Source organism: Capsicum annuum, chromosome 7 (genome assembly GCF_002878395.1).
Source record: "Capsicum annuum cultivar UCD-10X-F1 chromosome 7, UCD10Xv1.1, whole genome shotgun sequence".
Lineage (NCBI taxonomy): Eukaryota > Viridiplantae > Streptophyta > Magnoliopsida > Solanales > Solanaceae > Capsicum > Capsicum annuum.
In genome coordinates this window covers 158,479,485-158,500,996 of record NC_061117.1, presented here as the reverse complement: position 1 = coordinate 158,500,996, position 21,512 = coordinate 158,479,485, and the positions used below count along the sequence as shown (strand labels likewise).

Here is a 21,512-nt window from a genome sequence, read left to right as displayed (position 1 = left end):
GACATCACTGTACTAGCCATGAGAGGAGACATTGTAAATTTGGCAGGCTGTGATCCAATCTAGGGAGGTAATATGGATGACAGTTGGACACCTAATCTCGGAACCCCATAGTCAGATATCAGCGCTAAAGGTGGAATAGGACTTGGGGTCTGAGGAGTACCTAAACCAGAAGCGAATGCAACGGGAGGATCCACACTCAATCCTGGAGGAACACCCGGCATAACCAGAGGAGAAACCTCTAAATGGGTTAGCAACCGTACCAATTATCCCTCCAATACTAGGCAGGCAAACTCTAATGAATAGGAGTAAGATCCACACATCCAACCTTCTCAATATGAGGTTCAGGGGAAAGACCCCTAGCACTCCTCCTAGACGGGGCTTCGCCACAGGGTCATCCCCTCTCTCGAGTCCGTCCATGACTCGAGGATCGCCCTCTGGGTGAAGGCTCTACATCACTACTCTCACGGGACCTAGTCAATACCATCTATGAGAAAGAGTGAAATATAACTCAAAATACAAGATATAAAAGAACTTCGCATGATAAAGAATAAAATAAGAAAAGTTTCTTAAAGATGTCCTATAGCTTCTCGAAGATAGATACAGACATCTATGTACCGATTTGCGAGACTCTATTAGAAATCCCATTCTTACACCATTGAGACCAATGAAACCTGGTTGCTCTGATACCAATTTATCACGATCCAAAAATGAGAGTCATGATGGCACTTGTCGCGACGTACCTTGACAAGTAAACTTATCCCCCAAACTAATATAAAATGAGAAAATGATAGAAATAACCCAAGATAAGGCTTGTCGAACGAAGCTGAACCATATAAGTAATCATAACAATGCAGAAAGAACTTATCCAAAATACCAATCATACCTAAAATAAGGTGTCAATAGTGTAAGAACTACTAATACAATCCAAGAGTCAAATACTTCAGAAAAATAACTACAAAGGATTAATATTTGTCTCAGAATACTAATAAAGACATAACTACTATAGAAAGATAGAGGTGAACTTCGAACGCATGAATTTCCAACTGCTACGTTGGAAGCTCAAACAATCACTCGAGTCAAGCAAGCTGAGGCGCACTCGAGCTAGGACCTGCATCGAAAGGGCGCAGTAGACATAAGTATGGTACACTTGTACTTAGTAGGTATCATAGGCCAACCAAGAAAAGTAGTAAATAAAGCATACAAAATATAAACTAAGGGCACGTCACTTGGAATTAGAAGATGTCCCACAACGGTAGCCTACACCGCTTGCACTAACAACTCTATAATATCCATATATAATACAACAACACACAAGATAGGGATATAAATATAGACAATATCACGTACAGGTAGAACAAAATAGGGACAGGTAAAATCAAGATCATCAAGTACAATTAAAGGAAGATAGAAGAATTAGATGTTAACAAGTCAAGATATAGAACAAATAGGTAGATGACAAACCAATATGGCAATTCAAACACAACATAAACACAATAAAGCTGGTGCAATATATAAGATGATGAGATGATAATGCATGGTATTGGCATACAGCCTCAAGTTTGGCACACAGCTTTAAGTTTGGCACACAGCCTCAAGTTTGGCACACAGCCTCAAGATCACCAATATCCGCAACTCTTCTCCGGTAGGATCCTCCAGAGATGGTCCATAAAATACAATATCCAATACTAATATCCAGTGTTTCCAGTATTTTCAAAGCACATATATAACATAAGACATAAATCAAGTACACATACATGACAACAACTATATATAAAGAAGTAAAACGAACAAGTGAAATGATGCGTATGATGACATGAGAACGACAATGCAATGTTCACAACTATTCAAAATGAGTATTTCCACAACCAATCCACGTGATGTATTTTCACACCCAATCCATGTGATGTATTTCCACAACCAACCACAATGTTACAATTCCACAACCACGTGAGCCAATATCTACTCATTACTTCCGTTTCATCCATGAATTTCAACATGTCTCATATACCAATAAGTATGGATATATCACAATATACCAATGAAACCACATTAGGCATTTAAACAACACATTACAATTATTTACCTGTATTCAAGGCTATTAACACCACATAGGACCCCATAAGGTCACACATATCACGTTATATCTCAATTTCTACAATTATATCTCATATAGGCCCCCACACGGACACAAAACATAGATAGATATTTTTTATAATTAGTTCCCATTCTTAACATATATTTTGTATCATCATTTACTATCCAGTCCATTCTGAAAAAGTTAAGCTATAACCTACCTCGAATGCCGAAAATGGTTCGCAACACTTTGAACCCACAACCTTACTTTTCACGAACGATCCCAAAATCCACTATAAATATCAAATATGAAATCTACGCGTCAAAATAAAATCAATGACTCCTATATTGACTATTTTTGGTTTGGGGTCAAAACGAATCCCCGAAATGGATTTTCAAAAAAGAAGGGCAAAATCAAAACTTTACTTTAAAAATATGTTCCCCATATTTTTAGAAATCTACATCTGAAAATCCAATTCAAATTGAGTAAAAAAACTAGGTTCAAATTGAAGAAATCCCATTTTTAAGCTTTACCGGGTAAAAATATTTGAAATCCGAGTTAAAATCAAGTATTGAAGTTGTTTTGAGGGTTAAATTGATGAACAACTTGTAATTATAAGATAAAAATATTATTCAAATGAAAAGAAGTGAAATTGGGTTTTAAAATAAAGCCCTAAGATTTTTGGGGTTTTGAGAAATTAATCAAAAAATTACTAAGAAAAGGGTGAATTCTTATCTTAAATCCGTAATAAAATCAAGAAATAGGTGTTAACTTAGCTTTACAAGCTCTCACAAACTTTATTTTTAAGCTCCCACACTATTTTAGGGTTTAACTCCCAAGAGACGAGATGAAAAATGAGAAAAATAAGTCCAAAAATTGCTATATATAGTGCAGATTTTCTGCATTAACGGAAGGAAAAAGTTGTTTTTCTTTTTCTTTTTGGTTCAATGTGAACTTTGATGGGTTCTAGGGATTCATTCGGAGTCCAATATATGAAAACAAACTCTACAATAACACTAAATTTGATATTCCGAACGCGTTAGTGAAGTCGGATTTTAAAAAAACTATCATTTTCAAAAAGTTGACCCCGAACTTGAAATTGTAATTTTCCAAGTCGAGGGTCGAAATGAGATTAAAAGCCGTAAAATCACACCAAATATGCTAAAACCCTAAAATCGACATTCTGGATCTGCTGGTTAAGTCGAATTTTCCATTGGAGGTTGTTTTGACCAAATGTGGATCCCACACTCATATTTTAATTATTCCAACTTTTCGATCAATACGTCAAAATGAGCTTGGGTGTACTGCGACCCTAACCAAAGGTCGACCTAGCTTAAAATTGATATTTTGGAGCTGCTGGCGCAATCCATTTAGCCATCCATCATACAGATCAAAAGATATCTCCATAAGTCTAAAATAAGGCTCTCTAAGCCATCGCCATCAAAAACTACAATATCGCATAAATGGTATCAAAATACATCAAAAACTATGCCAATCACCCCCACTCTACAGAAATATCATAATGCAACAACCGAGAGCGGTAAAATAGTCAAATCACAAATTTCACATAGTTCATCAAATTTTTAGGTCGTTACAGCCACTCTATAGAATTTTTCTTTAAACTTGGGGTGCACCTTCTTACACACAGAACTCCTAAAGCGATCCTCTATTTCATCCACCTTGCCCCTATATGGTGCATGACATGGACCCAAGATACTTAAAACTACCCCTCTTCTAAACAACCTAAGAGTTTAATTTCACTACCACCTCATTATATTGAGTCGCATCATTGAACTTGCATTTTAAGTACTCCATCTTAGTTCTACTAAGCCTGAACCCTTTAGACTCCAGGGTTTTTGTCTCCAAACCTCTAATTTATCATTAACACCTCTTTCGGTCTCAGCAATTAAAACTACATCATCCGTAAATAGCATACACCAAGGCATCTTACCCTGAATATGGAACGTCAAAACATCCATCACTAAGGAAAAAAGAATAGACTAAGAGTCGATCCCTGGTGCAACCCTGTCAAACTAGGAAAATACTCTGAATCCCCTCCTACTATCCTTACTCAAGTCTTCGCTCCATCATACATGTCCTTAATAGCTTTGATGTATGCCACCAGGACCCCTCTGACCTCTAAGCATCTCCAAAGAACCTCCTTAGGAACTTTATCATATGCCTTCTCTAGGTTAATAAACACCATGTGTAAATCTCTCTTTCTCTCCCTATACATCTCCATTAGTCTCTGCACAGGATGAATTGCCTCTGTCGTCAAGCAATTGGACATCAAACTAAACTGATTTTTTGAAATAGACATGATCCTACTTAACCTCCACTAGACCACTCTTTCCCAAATCTTCATAGTATAACTCAATAACTTGATGCCCCTATAGTTATTGCCACTCTGAATGTCACCCTTATTCTTGTACAGAGGAATCATCATACTCTATCTCTAAGCCTCGGGCATTTTTCCAGTTCTAAAAATGCCATTAAAAGGTCCGATCAGCTACCTCAAACCTGTCTCACCCTTATACTTACAAAACTCCATCGGGATCTCGTCCGGCCCCGTAGCCCTACCTCTATGCATTTGATGAGAAGCCTCAAAGACATTCTCAACCTTAATACGTCTACAATAACTAAAATCACGACACCCCTCAGAGTGCTCTAGCTCTCCTAACTCAATGTCCTTGTCCCCCTTGTCATTCAAGAGTCTATAAAAATACGAATGCCACATTCTTTTAATGTGCAGGTCACCCACCAATACTTTGCCATCCTCCCCCTTGATACACTTCACTTGGTCAAGGTCATGATCCCTCCTCTCCCTAGCCTTAGAAAGCCTAGACAACCTCTTCTCCCTGCCTCTCTCCTGTAATCCTGTGTATAAGCTCTCAAAATTTGATGTCTTAACTGTCGTAGCCGCAACCTTAGCTTTCCTCCTAGTTAATTTATACTCTTCCCTATTCGTTCGCTCCTCTTCTTCATCCTCAATCTTAACCAACTTAGAATAAGCCGCCTTCTTAGTCTCTACTTTCTTCTTAACTTCTCTGTTTCTGTCACGACCCGAGGCTACCCACTAGTCACGACAATGGTACTTACAATCACAAGTGACCACAAGCTAACCCATGATCTGGTACCTTCTTTGAGCACTAAATAAAAGAGTAATTAAATAACATATATGAAAAATAATCTAATAAGATACTATAAATTGGAAATACCAAAATATGTAATACTGACATATTTGAAACAACTGATAAAATTGAAAGAACTGACTGACGGTCTATCTGATTGTCTGAAAGCCTCTAAACATCATGAATAGTTGATAAGACAAACGCCTAACTAACTCTGACTGACTAAACATAAAGAAATACTAAAATAGCTGAGAAAAGTATATCATGTCCTCAATGGATGAGGACTCACCACTACTACAGTTGGGTGACGCAGAGCTGTCTAAGAATAGTTGGGAAACTGAGCATCCGAACCTATACTTTAGGATAACATAACACAAAGAAAAGTATGCAATCAGTACATTGAATGTACTGGTATAAGAGATAAGGACTGACTGAAATGCATGAGATAACTGAGCATGAATGCATAAACATATAATATATGAGAATACAAGATCAAGTATAAGCATGCTACTGGGATAATCTAAAATCTGAAAAACTGAAATATGTATAACTGCACAACTGATAAATTTGTACACATGGTCAAACAAACCTAAACTGAGATACACTGACATACTGACCAAAACTGTGGGAGGTATCATCTAACCGACATACTCCAATATGAGCTAATCTGGGTCCAAACTGTAACCCCAGTTTGAAGGGTGTTAGTACTGTGCCAAGGGTACTAACACTGGTTGTGTGGATCCACTTAACTGGTGTCCCGAAGGACCAGGGTGTCAAGCCTAAACTGACATGTGACCCATCATATCCTACGCTGGCTATGTAGTTCTGGAACTTAGGGACTACTACTAATGACTCTGCTTAAACTGACGGGGGAGCCGCCATCCCTGCATTCGCTTGGTATTAAATCCTACTCCCAACTAAACTGACACTAGTACTGAACTGGACTAAGTTTAACTGAACATTATTTCTGATGGTGCTCATCATGATTGTATCAACTGAGTAAGATAATAATATCCATGGTTTAACTGAATCATTACTTGAAAATCTGAAATCATGTAAAACACATAAGTATCGGGTGTTCATAATTCGCCAACACTAAATAATCATAAAATACGATATCAAAGCTTTAAAACTATAGTATGGGATCATGGTTCAAAGACCCAAAACATTGGCATTTCATCAAACATGTGTGAATCATGAACTTAAACATGGGAATATGTTAAGTATGAAGAAAACAACATGATTACATGGCTAAATTCAAAATTTGGGGATTTAACTTGAATATGCATGGGAAACTGAAATTTAAAGCATGAAGCAACCTAACTTTTCATGGGATTATACATGGACATGAATTGAATATAAATTACCAAGGAATACATGAATTAAACCTATCTTGAACATAAGAAATTCCATAGTACAGGAAAATCTTCATAACTAAATTAAAAGGCTCAATGGGTGAAAGAGGCCCATTGATAAATACCCACATACCTTAATAGTTAGCTTCTTGAGGATTTCATCAGGGTTTCTTGAACTGAGAAGCTTGAACTCTTGATTTCTTGAGAAAGTGCTTAGGCTTTATTTTTGAGAAAAGGGGAGGATTCCTTGAGAGCAATTTGGAGTGAAAGGGGCAAACAATGTCCTTTTGGAAGCCCCAAATTATGTTAAGGACGAATTGGGTTGAGGGAAATAACTCAAATACCCCGTGGGGACTTTAATCACATAACTATACAGGACAGAGCCACGCGTCGTGCCTCTCTCTCCGCTAGAGAAAGTAATGCACCACTTTGGGGAGAAAGCATCGCGTCGCGGACCTCCTCACCATGGAAAAGATGAATGCGTCATGGCCTTATCACGTTGGCTCTCTGTTTTAGTCATCCAAACAAGTCCCAAACCTCATCCAAAAGTTCTGAAACTCTCCCAAGACATACTTTTAACCTCCCTAAATATAAACTAATTTAAAAACCAATAATTCGGGGTCAGGAAGACCATAATAAAAATCCATTAAGTTTAGGAGTCTTGAAAATGACTAAGTCCTCAACACTTAGCGAGATTTTCATGCCTTGGACCCCCTAAGCATGCAACTAGGAGCTGAATCGAGCTTAGAATATTATGGGGTATTACAATATCTCCCTCTTGGGAACATTTTTCCTCGAATGAGACTGGTTAGACTGAGAATACTAAGGTAGCTGAGGTCATATACTAACATGCATGACTACGAACATGATTACATAACTGAGTCTGAAACATGATACATGAACTGAACTGATTTCATGAATGCATGCAATGACATGAGAATGGTTACATAGCTGAAACTGAGAACGAAAAAAGAGTCAATCTAAGAAAAATTGTTACCTTAAGCTGAATCTGAGTTTGTGAAGAAAAGATGAGGGTACTTGATTTACATATCTGCTTCTACTTCCCAAGTAGCTCCCCCAACGGACTGATTTTATCAAAGAACTTTAACCAAGCGAACCTCTTTATTCCTTAGCCTATGATATGACGATCAAGGATCTCAACTGGGACTTCTTCGTAGGAAAGGCTATCCTGAACATCCATACTTTCTAAAGGAACAGTAAAAGCTGAATCACCAATGCATTTTTTTAACAAGGAAACACGAAACACCGGATGTACAATGCCAAGTTTGCAGGCAACTCAAGCTCATAAACTACCTTACCAAAACAGTGCAAGATTTTATATGGGACAACATAGCAAGGATTGAGTTTCCCCTTTTTACCAATCCTCTTTACCCCTTTTATAGGTGAAATCTTCAAATAGACCATATCACCAATCTCAAACTCAAAATCCTTTCTCCTCACGTCTGCATAGGATTTCTGACGGCCTTAGGCTGTCTTCAGCCTTTCTTGAATCTTCTCCATTGCCTCAAACACTGACTCTAGCCCTATAAAAGTAGCCTCACAAGCTTTAAACCAACCAATGTGAGATCTGCATCTCTTTTCATAGAGATCCACATATGGAACCATATGAATACTGGAGTAATAACTATTATTGTAGGAAAACTCAATCAAAGGTAAGTGGTCATCCCAACTACCTGTAAAGTCAATAGCACACGCTCTCAACATATCCTGTAAAGTCTGAATGGTCCGTTCTGCCTGACTATTTGTCTGGGGATGAAAAGTTGTACGGAGATAAACTTGAGTACCAAGACCCTTTTAAAATCTTTTAAAAGTGAGAGGTAAACTAAGTACCTCTATCTGAAATGATAGATAATGGAATCCCGTGCAACTTAACAAACTCTCTGAGATAGAGACCAACATAATCCTCAACTGAGTATGAAGCATGAACTAGGAAGAAATGAGCTTATTTGGTTATTCTATCAACAATGACCTACATCAAATTATGTTGATGACGTGTATGAGGAAACCCTTTCATAAAATCCATGTTCACCACTTCCCACTTCCAAGTGGGGATGCTGAACTCCTTAAGTGTACCACTAGGCCTTTTGTTCTCAACTTTAACTTGCTGATAGTTCGAACACTTTGCCACAAACTTTGCAACATCCCTCTTCATACCACTCCACTAATAGATTTTCCGCAAGTCATAGTACATCTTAGTGGCTCCTAGGTGAATAGAATATCGTACACCATGCGCTTCTTCTAAAATTTGCTGTCTCAAAACATCAACACAGGGAATACATAACCTGCCCTGACAATGAAGCACACCATCTCCCCCTTGAGATAAAACCTCTACCTTCTGATCTCCAACCGCCTCTGTCAACTTAACCAAACTAGGATCCCCGTTTTGCTTTTATTTTACTTTGGCAACTAATGAAGATTCAGAACCATTCAGAACCCATGTACTACCTTCAGTTGAATCAATCAACTGAAGACCTAATATAGCAAGCTGATGAACCTCACAAACTAACTTTTTCTTATCTTTCTCAACATGAGCAACACTACCCATAGACAATCTACTAAGGGTATATGCCACTATATTGGCCTTGCCCAAATGATACAACACACTCATATCATAATCTTTTAACAACTCAAGCTACCTTCTTTGATAAAGATTCAGGTCTTTCTGTATGAACACGTACTGTAAACTCTGGTGATCAATGAGCACATCAACATGAACCCCATAAAGATAGTGCATCTAAATGATTAGCGCGAAGACAACATCTGCCAACTCAAGATCATAGGTCAAATAATTCTTTTTATGGGGTTTATCTGTCTAGAGGCATAGGATATGACCTTACCTCTCTGTATAAAAAAAAACCAAAACCAACTCTATAAACATCACAGTAAACTACAAATCCATCTGAACCATCTGACAAAGCCAAAACTGGGGCGGAAGTGAGTCTAGTCTTCAACTCCTGAAAACTCTTCTCGCAAGAATCTAACTACTGAAATTTGACCTTCTTATGATTCAATTGAGACATGAGGGATGATATAGAAGAAAACCCTTCAACAAACCATCTATAATAGCCAGCCAAACCCAAGAAACTCCTAATATCTGATGGAGAGATGGGTCTAGGCCAGCTTTTTACTGCTTTAATCTTTTGAGGGTCAACTCGAATGCCATCACCGAAAACTATATGGCCAAGAAAAGATACTGATCTTAGCCAAAATTTGCACTTACTGAACTTAGCGAATAACGGATGATCTCTAAGGGTTTGCAATATAATTTTCAGATGGTTTGCATAATCATTCTTACTACAAGAATAGACAAGGATATCATCAATGAACACTTTGACGAATATGTCCAAGTACTGCTTGAATACCCTGTTCATCAAGTCCATGAAATATGTAGGAGCATTCGTTAGTTTAAAGGACATAACTTGGAATTTGAAGTGACCATACCTAGTTCTGAAAGTTGTCTTTGGGATGTCACATTCTCTGACTCTGAGATGATAATGGCTGAATTTAAGGACTATCTTAGAGAAATAATTGGCACCCTGAAGTTGGTCGAACAAGTCATCAATTCATGGAGTAGATACTTATACTTGATTGTGACTTTATTCAACTAATGGTAATCGGTGCACATTTTGAGAGAACCATTTTTTTACTCACGGACAGGACTGGAGCGCCCCATGGTGAAATACTAGGCCTAATGAAACCCTTATCTAAGAGATCTTTTAACTATTCCTTTAATTCCTCAAGCTCAGCTAGAGCTATTTTGTAGGGTGGAATAGAGATAGGCTAGGTATCTAGAAGGAGATCTATTACGAAGTCTATTTCCCTCTTGGGATGAACTCCGAAAAGATCTTCAGGAAACACATCTGGAAATTCCCTTACTACAAAAACTGACTCAAGACCCAGAGTCTCAGAATTTGAGTCTTTGACTCGTACAAGATGGTAAATATACCCTTAAAATATCATCTGTCTTTCTTTAAGATATGAAATAATTTGACCCCTAAGCACTGAAGTACTACCCCTCCATTCATAACTGGCTTATTAGGAAATTGGAATTGTATAATTCTATTTCTGCAATCGACTGAGGCATAACATGAGTGGTTCCAATCTATATCGAGAATGACATCAAAATCACTCATCTCTAACTCTATAAGATCAATTGAAGTAACTTTCTGAGATGTTGTGATAGGGAAATTTCTGTACACCCGTTTGGCTACAATAGACTTACCCACTAGGGTAGACATTGAAAATGGCTCTAATAATATTTCTGGACTGACTCCAAAGTCTATAACTATGTAAGGAGTCACAAAGAAAAATGAACCTCCGGGGTCTAATAATACATAAACATGAAGATAAAGACCTGTAACATGCCCGTAACCACATCAGGAGAAATTTTCAGATCATGCCAAGTCTGGAGAGCATACAACCTATTCTGGCGCTTCCCACTAGTGGTACTGGACATGGCACCCTGCTAAGTCGGGCGACCTACTGGTGCTGCCGAAGGATTATTCTGCCCCTGCTAGCGATTACTTCTACCCCTCTGAGCAACCACCAGACACTCTCGGATCTTATGGCCTAGCTTGACACATAAAAAATACACCTCACTATCCACTTTACACTCATCCTGATGGTTCCTACCATGTTTTCTGTAAAGCGGATTTGTAATACCACTGTTCATACTACCCTGGGACTTAGAACCTGGTGCTCTATCTTGACTATCTTGCCTGAACTTAGGCACTAACGTACTGGCTGAAGATGGAGCTGGGGATGAAGATTTATGGTGGAACTGAGAATGGTTACCGCATTCCGACCATGGCTGAGAAAAGTTGAAACTACCTATTTTTGCCCTCTTATTCTCTCTCTTTTTTTCCTTAAGCTTATCTTCCTTAATCTGATGAGCGTGAACTATAAGTCTAGATAGGTTTATCTTCTTAATTAAAATGGTGGTCTTACATTCCTTAACCATACCATTAGCTATACCAACTATAAACTTACTCATTCTAGGCCTATTATCCGCCACCATAGTGGGAGCATACCTCGCCAAATGAGTGAACTTGAACGAGTACTCCTTCATGCTCATATTACCTTGCTTCAAGTTGATGAACTCCTGAACCTTAGCTTCCCTCAACTCTAGGGGAAAGAATTTGTCTAAGAAAGTTGTCGCAAACTCCCCCCACTCTATAGGCCCAATATCAACACCTCGGCTACATCCTACAACTGATATGCAGACAACTCTACACTCTCACTCGAAGTGACGCCCATGATATGTGTCACTTTCTTCAGCATGTACAATAATTCTTGTAGATCCTCCTTAGACTTAGATCCCAAAAACAAAGGGGGGTTCATCCGAGTGAAATCTTAAATCCAAACTGCAGTTATATTTACCACTAGATTGACTGGATCAAAAGCTTATTGATTGGTCTGAGCAACTACGGAATGGGCTAAGGTCATGAAAGTAGTTGTGAATTTGAAGTAAGAGACATGCTCATTCAGGGGATCTTTCTGAACAGGTGGTGGTGTGGGCTGATCCCAATTCCTTATTCTGTTGTTTCTTTTGGGAAGTATTGTCTATAAAAGGAATAAAGGATGAGTTAGAAAGAGGAATTACATTGAGCTCATGCTCTTTCACAAGACATGAACATTGAAAGAAGGGAAACTTTCCTAAGGACGTTCCGTAGCCACTCATTCATAAGTATGGCGCACTTCACACCCATGCATAAAACTCTACTCAATGCAACTTTTAGACTCCCTAGAACACTTTAAAAGCTTAGGCTCTGATACCAAGTTTTTCATGACCTGAGGCTGCCCCCTTATCACGATAACGGTGCTTACAGTCACAACTGACCACAATCTAACCCATGAGCTGGTACCTGCTGTGAGCACTGAATAAAAGAGTAATTAAACAATATGTTCGAAAGATAATCTGATAAGATACTGTAAATTGGAAATACTAAAGAATGTAATACTGACATGTTTGAAGCAACTGATAAAACTGAAAGAACTTACTGACTTTATTTCTAATTATCTTAAATCCTTTAAACATCATGAGTAGTTGATGGTACAAACCCTCAACTAACTCAGAATGGCTGAACATAAGGAAATATTAAAATAACTGAGAAAAATATACCATTTCCTCAATGGATGAGGACTCACCATTACTGCTATTGGGTAACGCTGAGCTGTTTAAGAACGGTTGAGAAACTGAATGTCCGAACCTATGTTATAAGACAACACAACACAATGAATAATATACGGTCAAAACTTTAAATGTACTGGTATATGAGATAAGGACTGACTGAAATGCATGAGATAATTGGATGCAAACACATGTAATATATGAGAATGCAAGACCAAGCATAAGCATGTTACTAAGTTAATCTAAAATTTGAAAGACTGAAATCTGTATAACTGAATAACTGATAAATTTGTACACTTGGTCAAACAAACCTAAACTGAGATACGCTGATATACTGACTGAAACGGTGGGAGGTATGATCTAACCGACATGCTCTAATCTGAGCTAATCTTGGTCCAACCTGTAACCCCAGTTAAAGGGGTGTTAGTATCGTGCCACGGGTGATAACACTGGTTGTGTGGATCCACTAAACTGGTATCCCAAAGGACTAGGGTGTCAGGCCTAAGATGACGGGTGACATCTGAAAGAAAGTCAAGCCTAAACTGACGGGTGCCCCATCATATCCTACGATGGCTATGTAGTTCTGGAACTTAAGGACTACTACTAACGACTCTGCTTAAACTGACGGGGGAGCCGCCATCCCTGCATTCGCTTGGTACTAAATCCTACTCCCAACTAAACTAACACTAGTACTGAACTGGACTAAGTTTAACTGAACATTATTTCTGATGGTGCTCATCATGATTGTATCAACTGAGTAAGATAATAATATCCATGGTTTAACTGAATCATTACTTGAAAATTTGAAATTATGTAAAACACATAGGTATCGGATGTTCATAACCCGCCAACACTAAATGATCATAAAATACGATAGATATCAAAGCTTTAAAACTATAGTATGGGATCATGGTTCAAAGACCCAAAACATTGGCATTTCATCAAACACGTGCGAATCATGAACTTAAACATGGGAATGTGTTAAGTATGAAGAAAACAACATGATTACATGGCTAAGTTCATAAATTTAGGGATTTAACATGAAATTCACTTGAATATGACATGGGAAGCAGAAATTTAAAGCATGAAGCAACCTAAATTTTCATGGGATCATACATGGACATGAATTGAATATAAATTACCAAGGAATACTGAATTTAACCCCTCTTGAACATAGAAATTCCATAGTATAGTAAAAACTCCACAATTGAATTAAAAAGAGGTTTTTGGGCTCAATGGGTGAAAGAGACCCATTGATTAATACCCACATACCTTAATAGCTAGCCTCTTGAGGATTTCTTGAACTGAGAAGCTTGAACTATTAATTTCTTGAGAAATAGCTTGGGTTTTGTTCATGGGAAAAGCAAAGGGTTTCTTGAGAGATATTTGGAGTGAAAGGAACAAATAATGCCCTTTTGAAAGTCCCAAATCGTGTTAAGACGAATTGGGTTAAGCGAATTGACTCAAATGCCCCTTGGGGTACTTAAATCACATAATTGTAGGACAGACCACGCGTCGCACCTCTCTTTCCACAGGAAAAAGTAACGCGCCATGCTGCTCTGCTTACTTTGAGGGAGAAAACAACGCATCACGAACCTCCTCACCATGGGAGAGACCAATGTGTCGCGGCCTTATCGCATTGTCTCTCTGTTTCAGATATCCAAATATGTCCCAAACCTCGTTCGAAAGTCCCAAAACTTTCCCTAGACATACTTTTAACCTCCCTAAACATGAACCAATTTGAAAACCAATATTTCGGGGTCGGTAAGACAAAATTAAAAATTCGTAAAGTTTAGAGGTCTTGTAAATGACTAAGTCCTCAACACTTAGTGAGATTTTCAAACCTTGGACCTTTTAAGCATGCAACTAAGAGCTGAATCGAGCTTAGAATATTATGGGGTATTACAGTTCTTCCACCAGTCCCTTCTATTCTGGATAGACCATCCCCTCGATACACCCAATATCTCTGTAGGTATCTCCTTAGTGCAACTAGAAGCCCTATCCCACATACTATCAACATCCCCCTACACTCCCACACCCTCAACACCTCTAACTTTTCATATATCTGTAGAGCACTAACCGGAGTCAAGCCATCCCACTTAATTCTGGGTCGACCCTCCTCGCCCCTCCTCATTTTGACCTTCTTGATATCCAAATCTGTCATCAGAAGCCTATGTTGGGTCATAAGATTCTCTCCAGGAATGACCTTACAGTCCTTAAACATCGCTCTATCCCCCTTCCTAAGTAGCAAGAAGTCAATCTGAGTCTTAGCAACCGCATTTTGAAGGGTAATTAGATGATTCTCCTTCTTTAGGAAGTTTGAATTCACTACCACCAACTCAATGGCCCTTGCAAAATACAAAAAAGAAACTCTTTTTTCATTTTTATCCCCAAAACTAAAGCCTCCTTACACATCTTTGTAGTCTCTCAATAATGACCCAATGTGCCCATTGAAGTCCCCTCCAATGAAAATTATCTCAAAACTAGGAATGCCTCTCACTACCTCATTCAAAACCTCCTAAAATCTCTTCTTATCCTCCTCGGCCAAGCCCACCTAAGCTACATAGTTGCTACACATGTTCAGAGTAAACCCTTAAAGACCATCTTAATAGTCTTCAACCTAATCCTTTTAACCTCCACTATCTGCCTCCTAAGAACTTCGTATACTAAGATACCTACTCTAATCCTACGTCTGTCGCTTCATGAGTACCACAACTTATACCCATCCACATCCCTAGCCTTGGAACCTACCCACTCGATCTCATGCACGCATGCAACATTGATCCTCTACTTTCTGAGAATCGTCATGAGCTCTATGGACTTATCCTGAAGGGCCCTTATGTTCCAAAACCTACCCTTAACTTATCAACTCTTGCAACATGCTTACCCCTCCTTCCACATCCCAAACTTGACCCTACACCAGACCCCAACCCCGTCGAACATAACTCTAGCCTTCCATTCACCACCAAAGCCACTACTTAGAAAAAAATAGAGAAAATAAATAGTAGGCACACGCACATACACTCTAAGGACAAAATCCCTAAACAACAATCAACAAACACCTATAAAAGAGGGAAGACAAGACAACAGGCAGTCCCAGACAACTAGAAAAAATTGTAGATAAGAAAAAGTGCGATAAAATAAAATGTTAGAAGTCACTCGAATTATTCTTGGATTTCAAGTGCTTTTTGCTTGCTTGCTTGGTTGGATTCTGGAAAAGGTTGTTGCAGAAATTGGTCACTGGAATATCATCATCGGAGCTTCCTCGGTCGATTGCCGGATAAATCTGGTCTAGAAGTCACCGATCTTGGTGGAACAAGAACCTATTTAAAAAAACACTGGTGATCGGGACTTCTTATCAACTTACTAGCACCAGAGAATCGGCGGCAGACGCGAGCTCACTGGCATGGAATGAAAAGAGAAAAGAGACAAGCGAGAGGGAAAGAGAAAGAGCGAGAAAGAGAGAGGGAAAGAGGGAGAGAGAGAAGGAAAGGTGAGAACTTACCCGTTGTCGGCGATACTAAGTCACCGGCATCAATGGTGTGGGAGAAAGTCACGTCAAGAGAGATGTTGATGAGAGGGAACGTTAGAGATAGAATATTAGCGAGAGAAATTTAGAGAGAGAAAGTTCGCTTCTTATTCAGTATTGACTTTAATGAAAAGTATAAATCAATTGCAATAATTAGATGCATATAAATCTATTTTATAACCTTGAGTAGATATGTAAAAGTGACAGAGAAATATATTAAGATAAATAAAAATGATATAATAATATTTGTGCACATACAAATATATTTGGATTCATTCTTTATTTAAATGGTCTGATATACTTCCTTTTTATCTTTCGATTCTCAGCAGTTCTTGCTAATTTCTTACAAATTTATTTCGCATTTTGGAGAAATTTATGTTCATAAGATTTGTGGAAACTTCAACTTCCTTAGGTACACTTGTGACAAAAGATAAATATAATCTTAATCACAAAAAAGATAATAAAATCACTATAAAATTAAATCAAGAATGAGAACATACCTTTATATAATTCAAAGAAATCAGATGAGAATTACCTATAATTTTTTCATCCATAGTAGGTATATATTTTTCAAAAGATAAATATAATGTTAATCATAAATAATGATAAAATAATTTAAAAATAAATTAACCATGAACAATATATATTTATAATTAATCAAAGAAATCTGATTAGAATACCTATAATCTTTTTATCCATGATAAATATATCTGTAATAACAACAAACCCAGTGTATTCCCACAGCATGGGGATAAATATATCTGTAACAAAAAAAAATATATCTACAACAAAAAATTAATATAATTTTAGTCATAAATAACAATAAAATAATTAAAAAACTAAGTTAAGCATCAACATACTTTGATAGTTATTCAAAGAAATTTGATGAAAACTATTACCTAAAATCTTTTTATCCATTGTATAAATTCTCTATGGAAAAAAAAATTTATGTTAAAATATAATTTCTAAAAATTCCTTACTTTTATATACCGATAACATGGTAGTATTTTGAATAAAATGAATAAGGAAGGACATAAATATGACTTTGATAGTATTAAACATGAGAGTAAAGAATAATATTATTTGATTGAACTATGATGTTTAACTTTTAGAATTGGGGTTACAAAGGTAGTATTGATTGGTTTATATATCTCACCAGTGGTAAAGAATAATAGAATTGCATCTGTTAGCTCCCTCCTATGATTGACCATGCTTTCTTTAAAAAGTGAGAATTAAAACAATATCCACTGGGAGTTTTGTTGTCATTAATCGCATTAAGTGTAGTAATAACATCATGCGCAGTGAAAGGTTGTATAAGTTGCAGTTGTTGGTTTCTAGTGTGCACTGGACCATCTCTAATCACTATGGGATGAACAACTGATTGCTGAGAGTGGAGGAACCTAGTAACCCTTTATAAAAACCTACAATTTTAGCTGCGAGTGCCTCATTTCCTCTAATACAGGTCCCATCTTTCTGCATATAAAATCGTACTATGATTTTGTACCCTCCTTTCTTTCATGTTTGTTAAAAAATAAGTTGTATTTGAATCACCTAACTTTAGCCATTACATTATAGATTTTTCTTGTAGATACTCTCTTCAATCAGGATCCACTTATTTAATTGCAATCTCAACTCTTTCTTTTATGCTATAGAATTTTCATTAACAGGTGCCTGCCTCATAAGTCTCTGTTTGTCCTGTAGCTCAGCTCTAATCTTCTTTACCCTTGTAGTAACACCATTAAATTCATATCTACTTAGTTTTTGAAGTGAATATCTAGTAGTTTTCAAGTTCTTCCATATGACTCTCAGACCCTTTCCTGCAATTACCTAACTATCTCTAACTATGTTACTGAAATCAGAGTGTTGGGCTAAATAATTTTAAAACTTGAAGGATCTTTTCCTTTTATCTAGAGCTTCTTCAATAGCTAAGCATATAGGTGAGTGGTCAGAGAACAAAGAATCTAGTACCTGTACATGATGGACAACCATAGTCAGCAGTCACGTAGCATTAACTAGAGCTTTATTAATCCTACTATACCCATGACCATTTGTCCATGTGAAGAATCTGCCCACTGTAGGTAATTCTGATATATGACAGTCTAATACAAAGTTTCTAAAGCCCTTGAGCTCATATTTCTGGACTTCGCTTCCTACCACTCCATCTTTCTGAGACACGATAGAGTTGAAATCACCCATAATAAGCTATGCATTAGTAATTTGAGACTTTAAACTTCTCAAAATAGTCAAAAAATGGACCTTGCTTTAATGGTATGAAGACCATATACAGTTGTAAATTGAAACTACCTACTGCTTTCCTGATAACTCACTTTACCATGAATATGTTGAGCTGAGGCTTCTAGAGGTGAAAACTTGACTTCATCAAGATTCCAGACAACCCATAATCTACTTTACACAGTTGTAGATGCATTAGTGTACCAATCCCATCCAGGCAGGACTTTGTTAATGATACTGCTAGCTATATTATTTTTAACTCTATGGTCGCTAATTGCCATAATCTAAACTTTATTCTTCCTAAAGAAACCTTCATCTCTTTACGCTTCACCACTTGGTTGAAGCCCCTTACATTTCATGTAACTAGCATAATTGGAAAGGGAGTTTGGGTTGAAATAAATCTTGTACATCATCTACATCCACACCACTACTTTGACCTATCTTACATGGATTAGTATAACATGTTTGCATAGGAAAAATGTGCCAGCATCTTGATAGGTTCTTTTAGGTGCAGATGTATCTGTTACAATTTGCCACTCATTCCTAATATGAATTACTTCAACTGGGGATTTTTGCTTTGGTTGTATTGTTTCTTTAGCCGGGCTATCCACTTGATCAGAGACTTCAACTACCTCCTTTGTAGGTTTCCATTCTTTCTTCTATTGTTGGCCTTGTCCTTTGGTCAGTTGCAGCAGTGGTAGATTAGTAGGTTTAGTATGGGAAGAATGCCCTACCAGTAAGCATTTTTCATAGTAAATAGGCTTCCAATCATACCAGATCAGTTGTTCAAACATGTTTCCTTTAGGATCTTAAACTTTAACACTCTTAGGCAACTGTCTTGTAACATCAACCTCCACAAGTGTTCGAGCGAATGAAATCCTGCTAACATGAGTTGTTCATTCATCCGCATACAATGGTTTCCCTACACTATTCCCTATTTTGCTCAAGACTACTGCATTCCAGTAGCTTAGAGGAAGGTTAGGTAGACTAATCCACAGTAGAAGTGTTGCAAGGATTTTCTCTTTAAAATTAAATTCGGGTGATGAAGGCTTAATAATCACCGATCGTCTGAGTAGATAATGAGCCCCCAAACACAAAACTTGATCTCTTTCAACTTTATTTACAAATCTCACAACATAATACCTATTAGTATGAGCCAAAACTACTGGTTTAATTGAAAATTGGCCCTGTGCTAAGACAAACTATTCCATGGCTCCAGTAGAAGGGATTGCACCAATCACATATACAACAATAACAGATTTCCATTTGGCTTCCTCCCTCGCTATACCTTCTAGCAGTATTTCAAATACTTTTTCCCCTTCTATAATAGTAGGTGGGATGAAGGTTAAATTCATACCTCTTGTGACCAATTAATTAGGAGCAAACAAATTTGTCCGTGGCTTCTCCGAGGTCTTCTCTGGCAAATTGATTTTTTTTGGGCGCCATTACTAAAATTAAGGTCCTATTCAGTGTTAACAGGCGTCGGAGCTGCAGGTGTTGTCAGGGTTTCAGTTCCTAACTTATGATTCGGTAAAGTAGGCCAGGTTTTCACCGCTACAGATTTCCCCTTCGTGTTGGTTATAGCTACCAGCGTGATATGCAGAGTAATCACTTTATTGACTTAGGCGTCTGGTATTGGTACCGACCTCTTTCCAGCATGGCCTGAGCTCGACTGAATGCCAAAATATCCTCCGCGTGAGTGTGTTTCATCGCTTTCCTCGGTCGCCCTCTGCCCATCTCCAACGAGACACGAGTTAGACAACAACGTGCGCCAAGATGGGAGAGAGAGAAAGGGAGCTACTATATTATGATTATTAAATAAGCTATATATATATATATACTATTTAAATTTTATAAGATATAGGTTTGAAATAATAAGAGTTTACTAAAATTCTTCAATTATAGGTTTCTATTTATTAAGATAATATTTTTTAAAAAAGAGATAATGTCTTTCAAATTCAAATACTTAATCTTTCAATTCAAATTTTTTATTACATATTTTTTTAACATTGTCTTAAAATTGCCACTTGACTTCTTATTTTGCTTTTAGTTTTACTTTTATATACACACACTTCGTATCAATGAATATAAATATAAGTTATCATAGAAAGAAAAATAAAAATTATTTTTTCAATTGTTTAAAAACACAAATAATAAAGTCAACTGTAAATTCAAATGAATAAATGAAATTACAAATACAAAATACAATATGCGATCAAGTTAAACATACAAATACAAAATAATTTTTTAAAAATACAAGTGTATAGATGAAAATAGAATAAAAATATAAATAAAAATAAAATCACAAAATACAAATAGAATATGCACTCAACAATAAAATATATATACAAAGTAATTCTTTAAAATACAAGTGTTAATTGTGTAAAATATAACTGATGGTGCAAATTATAATATATAAATACAAGTGCAAACCATAAAATACATATAAATACAAGTGCAAATTATAAAAAATAAAACTGTATCAACAAATACAAAAAATATGAATGATGGTGTGAATACAGATACAATAAACAGTTGTAGTATTTTGATTATCTCCATGACTTGTGCTCGACGTATCTATATTTTTTAAAAATACAAAAAGTTAAAATAGAACTCAAGAATTGAGAAAGAAAAAATACAAAAAAAAGAATAAAAAAATAGAAGTTAGAGATTGAAGAATACAAAAAAAACTAAAAAGAAAGAAAAAAAATAAAAATAGAAAAAAAAAATTATGTAAAGAAAAAGAAAAATCGAGAATAAAAAAAAATGAAAAAGAAAAAAACCCAAAAAGAAAAAAAAAAGGAGAAAAGGAAAAAAGAAACAGAAATACAAGTTGGAGATAGAAGATTAAAAAAAAGCAAAATTAAAAAAATTAAAAAAACAAAACAAAAATAGAAAAGGAAAAAAATGAAAATAGAAAAAAAAAAAACAAAAGAAAAAAATAGAGGAAAATAGAAGCTAGAAAGAGAAGATAGGGAAAAAAGTAATAAATAAATAAAAAAAAGAATGAGAAAAAGTTAGAGATAGAAGAGAGAAAAAG

General features: G+C 36.7%; 1 long non-coding RNA gene across 1 annotated transcript; it reads right to left on the bottom strand.

Moving 5' to 3' along the window:
• Window positions 1–820: 820 nt before the first annotated feature.
• LOC107877790 lies at window positions 821–20,294 on the bottom strand. Its single transcript, XR_001676527.2, has 3 exons — window positions 19,830–20,294; window positions 12,729–12,790; window positions 821–1,108 (listed from the first exon to the last, which is right to left on the bottom strand). It is a non-coding gene; the product is annotated as an uncharacterized LOC107877790 (long non-coding RNA).
• Window positions 20,295–21,512: the final 1,218 nt, after the last annotated feature.